The 5,850-nt window shown below is 38.8% G+C and overlaps 1 long non-coding RNA gene across 2 annotated transcripts; it reads right to left on the reverse strand.

Moving 5' to 3' along the window:
- Positions 1–1,113: 1,113 nt before the first annotated feature.
- On the reverse strand, positions 1,114–2,992 carry LOC146713417 (uncharacterized). Of its 2 annotated transcripts, none has more exons than XR_014917875.1 (3): positions 2,801–2,992; positions 1,480–1,496; positions 1,114–1,185 (listed from the first exon to the last, which is right to left on the reverse strand). It is a non-coding gene; the product is annotated as an uncharacterized LOC146713417 (long non-coding RNA). The 2 variants fall into 2 exon arrangements; XR_014917876.1 differs by having other exon boundaries at positions 1,480–1,499; positions 2,801–2,936.
- Positions 2,993–5,850: the final 2,858 nt, after the last annotated feature.

The following is a 5,850-nucleotide window of genomic DNA, read 5'->3' on the forward strand; positions in this document are numbered from 1 at the left end:
TTTGTGGTAAAACAGTGAAAAGTGACACTAGTCGGATTTAACTGTGTGATACAGAAAAACACTCACATTATTGAAACGTATATAGAAGTAGCAATAATCATAACCATAATAATAATGATATGAATATGTCTCAAAGTAAAAACTCTCTGCGCCCCGTGAACGCTCCACAACACAGTCGCCTCCAGTTTCAGGACTGAAAAAGCCGTTGAAACAGGCGGTAACATTTCCAGATGTTATGTTCACCTGTGGAAAATCAGAGACACAACGAGTCAAACATCAACATCTTTTGTGCTTTGAGTCATTTACAGCTGAACTGTTGGTGTCAGAGCTGCTCAGGTTTCAGTCAGAGCTCTCACTCTGCTTCAGGAAGCTGTATCAGGTTCACATACTCAGCATCACTGCAGAGGACATTAATGAGACTCTGAGTTCAAAGCCAGCTGCCCTCTGAGGGCCTGAACCCGTGAACAGAGAGTGTGTGACCTTCATTAACTGCTGATGTTCACTCAGTCTGCAAACATGATCTCTGCCACAGGTGGAGACTAAACAGCAACAGTGATGGAAACACAAAGATCTGCTAAAACATCAGGCTTCATCCTACTCACATAGAGCTGCTCGTACTGCTGTCCATAATACGTGATGGGACATGAGCTGATGTCCAACACTGAAGACTGATAGAACCACTGAGCACCTGAAGACACAGAGACACATGAGAGCTGTGAGCTACAGTCTGTTAGCTGGTCGGACAAACAGGGAGAGCTGCAGGCTGAAAAACTGACTTCATGAATGGATTAAACAGCGTTTATTCACCAATCAGTGTAAAGCTTTACTATGACATCATCAGTTAGCTTTCTTGGAAACAAAGATAACAGGAAACGACAGCTTGATAGACTTCTGGATACTGAAGGTAATAAAACTGCAAAGATGAGAAGTTCAATTGAAAAGGGCTTTTTGTTTTGCTTTATTGTTAAACAATAATAAAAAAAAGATAAAACTTTGCTGACGATGTCAGATTATTTGTACTTAAAGCTTTCTTCATCGTCACTCTCATGTTTTTGTACTCGAGTATTTTGAGGACACTTGCAAAATGGCTGCCAGGTGTGTGCGTTTACCTGTCAGTGCAATGAGAGCACACAGGCAGAGCAGAGGGCGGAGCATGATGGAGAGGGCCAATCAGCTGACAGAAACCTGAAACACAAACACATTTTGAGAAAACTGCATGAAATTCTAACATTTATAGTCAGTTTATTTATACTTTAAACTTTTCTGTAAAGTTTAACTTCACAAATATAAAGTTTGAAGCCTTCACCATCCAGAGAATACAACATGATCATGTGTTGTAAGCCGGTTTATATTAAGTTCACTTCACTTGTAGTGTATGAACTCATCAAACCCAACATTATTTCTGTTTTGACTTACAGAGCTCAGTATTTGCCTCGAGCATAAACATAAACATGAGCTTTGTTTCTGTGGAAAACCAACCTGTGCTGTTTGTGATTCTGCTGAAAACAAGAAGACAAAAATCAGTTATTGTAGTTTGAAGTGTTTAATGTGTCAAATTATACACAAACACAATACTCTGTCACAGCAGTGATACAAAGACAAACTTATAGATGGCATAAAACATTATCAGCTCTATATAACATCACACATTAACAAAATACAAAAAACTTTATTCTGTAAAAACACAAAAACCCTGTCATGTGACGCTGTGTTCGGACTCTTTGTCAGCTTTGATGTGTTCACAGGTTTCTGTCACCAGGACCTGAGCAGCAGCTTTCTTTAGATAAGGTTAAATAAAAGTGGGCGTGTCTTCAGCACGGGGCGTTCGGGGCTCCAGAATAAAAATAAATGTTTATTAAAGTAAAGATGTGTTCAGGCGTCACAGTTTATCTGGGCAGAAGTCACACTCACGTCTCTGACCAGACTACCCAATCATCACCAACCAATCACAGCACTGCATTCCTCCGACAGCACCTGTAAGCTGACAGTGTTGATTGGTCCAGGTCTGACAAACTGGTGTTTGCTAACCAGCTGAAGCTCATCAACGATGGACATGAGAAGCTTTATTAGAAAGAAAAGTGAGGGAGGGGCAGGAGGGCGAGTCACCAGCTTGTTGGAAATTCACCAAATTATTCCAACAATGCAAAGCTGGCTTTACTTTATGTGTCAGTCAAAGCTTATTTATACAGCACGTTTAAAACAACCTGTTGACCAAAGTGCTGTAGAAGTTATAGAAATATACACTGCATACAAACAGTCAGTAAATAAACAATAAATAATAAATCAGATAAAACAAGTAAATAAAAGTGTGAGTGCATAAAAAGCCAGGATATTGACCTCAGCTCGAGCTGAAAGTAAGCGAGATTCCTGACAGGAAACACTAACAGACCAACGGCACTGTCGTATCCATGCAACAGGTTGGGATGTTCAAATAAAATGTTTCTGTTTTACTTTAGTTCAGTTTGAGGAAGTTTGTCTCCAACAATGATAAATTAGACAAACATTCAAATCTATTCTCTGTGGAGCTTTGTGCTCCAAGCACATCAGGAAAGGATCTCCTGACGTCCAGTAAGAACAGGAGGAATGATGACCACCAGCCCCAAAACACTGAACTCAGCTTTTAACATCTGGATAAAACACTAAAAGTCGGCTTTCACACCTTCATCTGTCTGTGATGTGTTTGTGTCTGTTAACAGTCCTAACACTGATGTGTTGTTCAGCTCTGAAATGTGTCCACTGAGCCGTCCTGATGTGTGTTACAAGAGGCAGAGCAAGAGTCCAGGTGTGCAGCTCGTCTTACCTGCAGCTCTGATGGAGGATGAGGAGGATGAAGGCTGCTGCTCAGGAGGCTCTCTGGTGATTCTGCAGGTGGTGTCTCTGTGAAAAAGACGCTGCTCTCTCCGTCCGTCTCTCTTTATGTGGATCCTGGAGAGCGGGGATGGAGGTGGAGTCCACGGTGGAGACACCTGATGGGAACCTCCCACTGACGGATGCTTATTCAGCCTCTTCTTACACAAACAGGACAACAGCAACAGGAAACACTGAAATAAGTTTGTCACTGCAGGATTAAAGACATTCAACAATAATGCTCTTCATGTCTTCTTAAAGCTCTTTGTCCTGCTAACAGCTGTGATACAACTGCATCTACATTTTGTCTCACACTCTTCTTGACTGTGGTGTAATGTAAAAAGACATTTGACCTCACCTATGGGCTCAAAATGTGGTCATAAATATTTTGTACTTGTAAATCAGGATTTGTATGTGTAAAAAAGATTTGGATCATATCATGGTTTTATATCAGAGACTCCATAATGGTTAATGTGATGTTGACCCATGAACCTTTCACGGAGTCAGAGTTTCTGTTTCACTCATGTTGAACTTGTGCTGGTGTGGAGGCAGCTGTGACTATGGGCCCTTTAAAGAAACGGCTCACATTTCAACAGTAACACATCATTACTAACAGAAGCTGGAGTCACATTAGAAATCTTTTTGAGAAGACACAAAAACAATGCGTCTTCTTCACGGTGCCATGTTCCATTATGTAAAGGTTCTTTGTCAGTTTGACGTATGTCAGATGTAAGAGCTTTACTGAACTCGTGAAGCTTTCAAAGGATCAGAGTTATGAAATGTGCTGTTTTCATAATACAGAAAAAAGAAGTGTCAAATGTAACAGAGCAGGAAGATCTGTGCTTTTCTCTGAGCTGATGAGGAACAGCAGGTTGGTAAATGTGTAAATACCTCTTTAGTTCCAGGTAGAAAGTCACTGAGACCTGCAGCAACCGAGAACCAGAACTTTCTTTCCTCAGTGCACTATTACTTCTGTATTGTACTCCAGACACATTTATTGATAAAGCTAAAATCAATAAAAATCAATAAAAATGAAAAATGAAAACACTGCATGATAACTGATCAATACTCTGTCCAGATAAATAGATTTTTATATGGATAATGGTGAAGGGACTGGTTCCTATATAGCACTTTTCTAATGTATATGAGCTCTCAAAGCACTTTACACAACTTTCTTTCTATGCTTGTTCTCAGTGCTACCTATCTAACACTGACACACATTCATATGTGAGCAACATGAAATTATTATCTTGACCAAGGTCATTTGGCATGAAGACCTGAGCAGACTAGGATCGACCAGCCCACCTTTCAGTTAGTAAGTGACCTGCACAACCTCCTGAGGTACAGCCTATATAGTGTGCAAGATTGATGAGATATGTGTAAGCATGTTGGACAGGGTCAGTCAGCTGACATTTCAATACCTCTGACTGGACAGAAAGCTGCACGATATGTGAAATTTGTAAAACATATGCAGTGTTGTACATTGTTATACAATATAAAACAAATGTCGTCATGCTTCTTCATTCATCTGTGAAAATGGAGTCATCACCCTGACATTTGAAAGATTTGCTCTCTAAACTGCAACAAAACACAATTTTCTATAAATATAGCTTGAAGCCTTGAAGCCATGTGTTGTAACCGTGTTTGTAACAAGTTCACTTAATTTATAGTGTATGGAATCATGAATACCAAACACTATTTCCTTTTGACGTAACTGTGAGCAGTTGTGCGCTACATTAATGGCACTGTGATTATCAAAACATCAAGTTAGACCTGAGTGTTCAGTCAAATGTATGTAGCCTATCACAGCATATGTAAAGAGGAGACCTTACATGTTGCACAATTTGTTTAGAGGAGCCAACTATCCCAGATCTGACTCTTTAAAGCTTACCTAAAGTGCAGTTTGATAAAATTTCACAGATAACGCCCACGTGAGCTGTGTGACTGTTCACCACTACACTGAAATAAGTAGGCTATTACTGAAATACACGTGCTATATCATAAACTATGATATAAATGTGGAGGTGCTAATAACATCTTTAGTTGTAAAGGACACCGTTCTACCTTTAGTCTCATTCATGAGCAGTATTAGTTTCCTTAGTTTCTAACAAGCCTTTGACAGTTAAACATAACATGACTGAAACACCAACATTAAAAAACACACCACACACAAATCAGATGTTACTCTGCTTTTATTTTTATCTTAGTAAACTTTCTCTTTCCTCCTTTTATAAAAATGATTTTTAATGTTAGTTTTATCTCAAAATTCATGGTTAAGAAAAAAATCCAACACATATGAACACCAGGTAATAAAGCAAAGCGCATGGCTCAGTCTAACATGTGCTCTAGTGAGACATTAAACTTCACTAAAACAATGCAGTTATGAAACGTAACTTTAATCTGAGCCAAACCGATTTGCTCAGTTGTAAATAAAACAGTGAAGTTAACGTGACCCGACAGACAGAACCTGAGTGAATTAAGTCCAGTAATAGTGTTCAGGCTGTATGGAAGAGAAAAGGTGATCGTGCATATTTTTCACTTTCAAGCTCATTGTACAAACTGTTTTACCCTGTATACTGTATTTCCATATATGTTTGCACATTTCAATAAATCACTGCACATATTCCCTATCCTCATAGCAACATGTAAAGAAATAAGCCATGGCTCAAAGGTAAACTTACAAACAGAAACTTCAGTGATGTTAAAAATGTTGTTATTATTCTTGACTCAGCTACATGCCTCTTCTTCAGTGTTGTGTTTGTTTTACTAGTAACAATAATAAAACCTTTATGTTCAAGACACTTTATAATACCATGCTGTTAAATCACATCATCTGTTCTTTGACCATAACAGAGGATTACTGTATCAATTTTAATGATAACAGCGTTAGCATCATTGCTAATTAAAGCTATTCTCACAGGTGAGCTACTATACATGCTGATATTTAGATTTGTCTTTACAATCTTGCTGTTTGTCTGTATCATGATTGTTAATAGCTGTTCT

This window comes from Copadichromis virginalis, linkage group LG3 (genome assembly GCF_057382275.1).
Source record: "Copadichromis virginalis isolate Kocher_CV1m ecotype Utaka linkage group LG3, C_Virginalis_male_GT1.1, whole genome shotgun sequence".
NCBI classification, from domain to species: Eukaryota; Metazoa; Chordata; class Actinopteri; order Cichliformes; family Cichlidae; genus Copadichromis; species Copadichromis virginalis.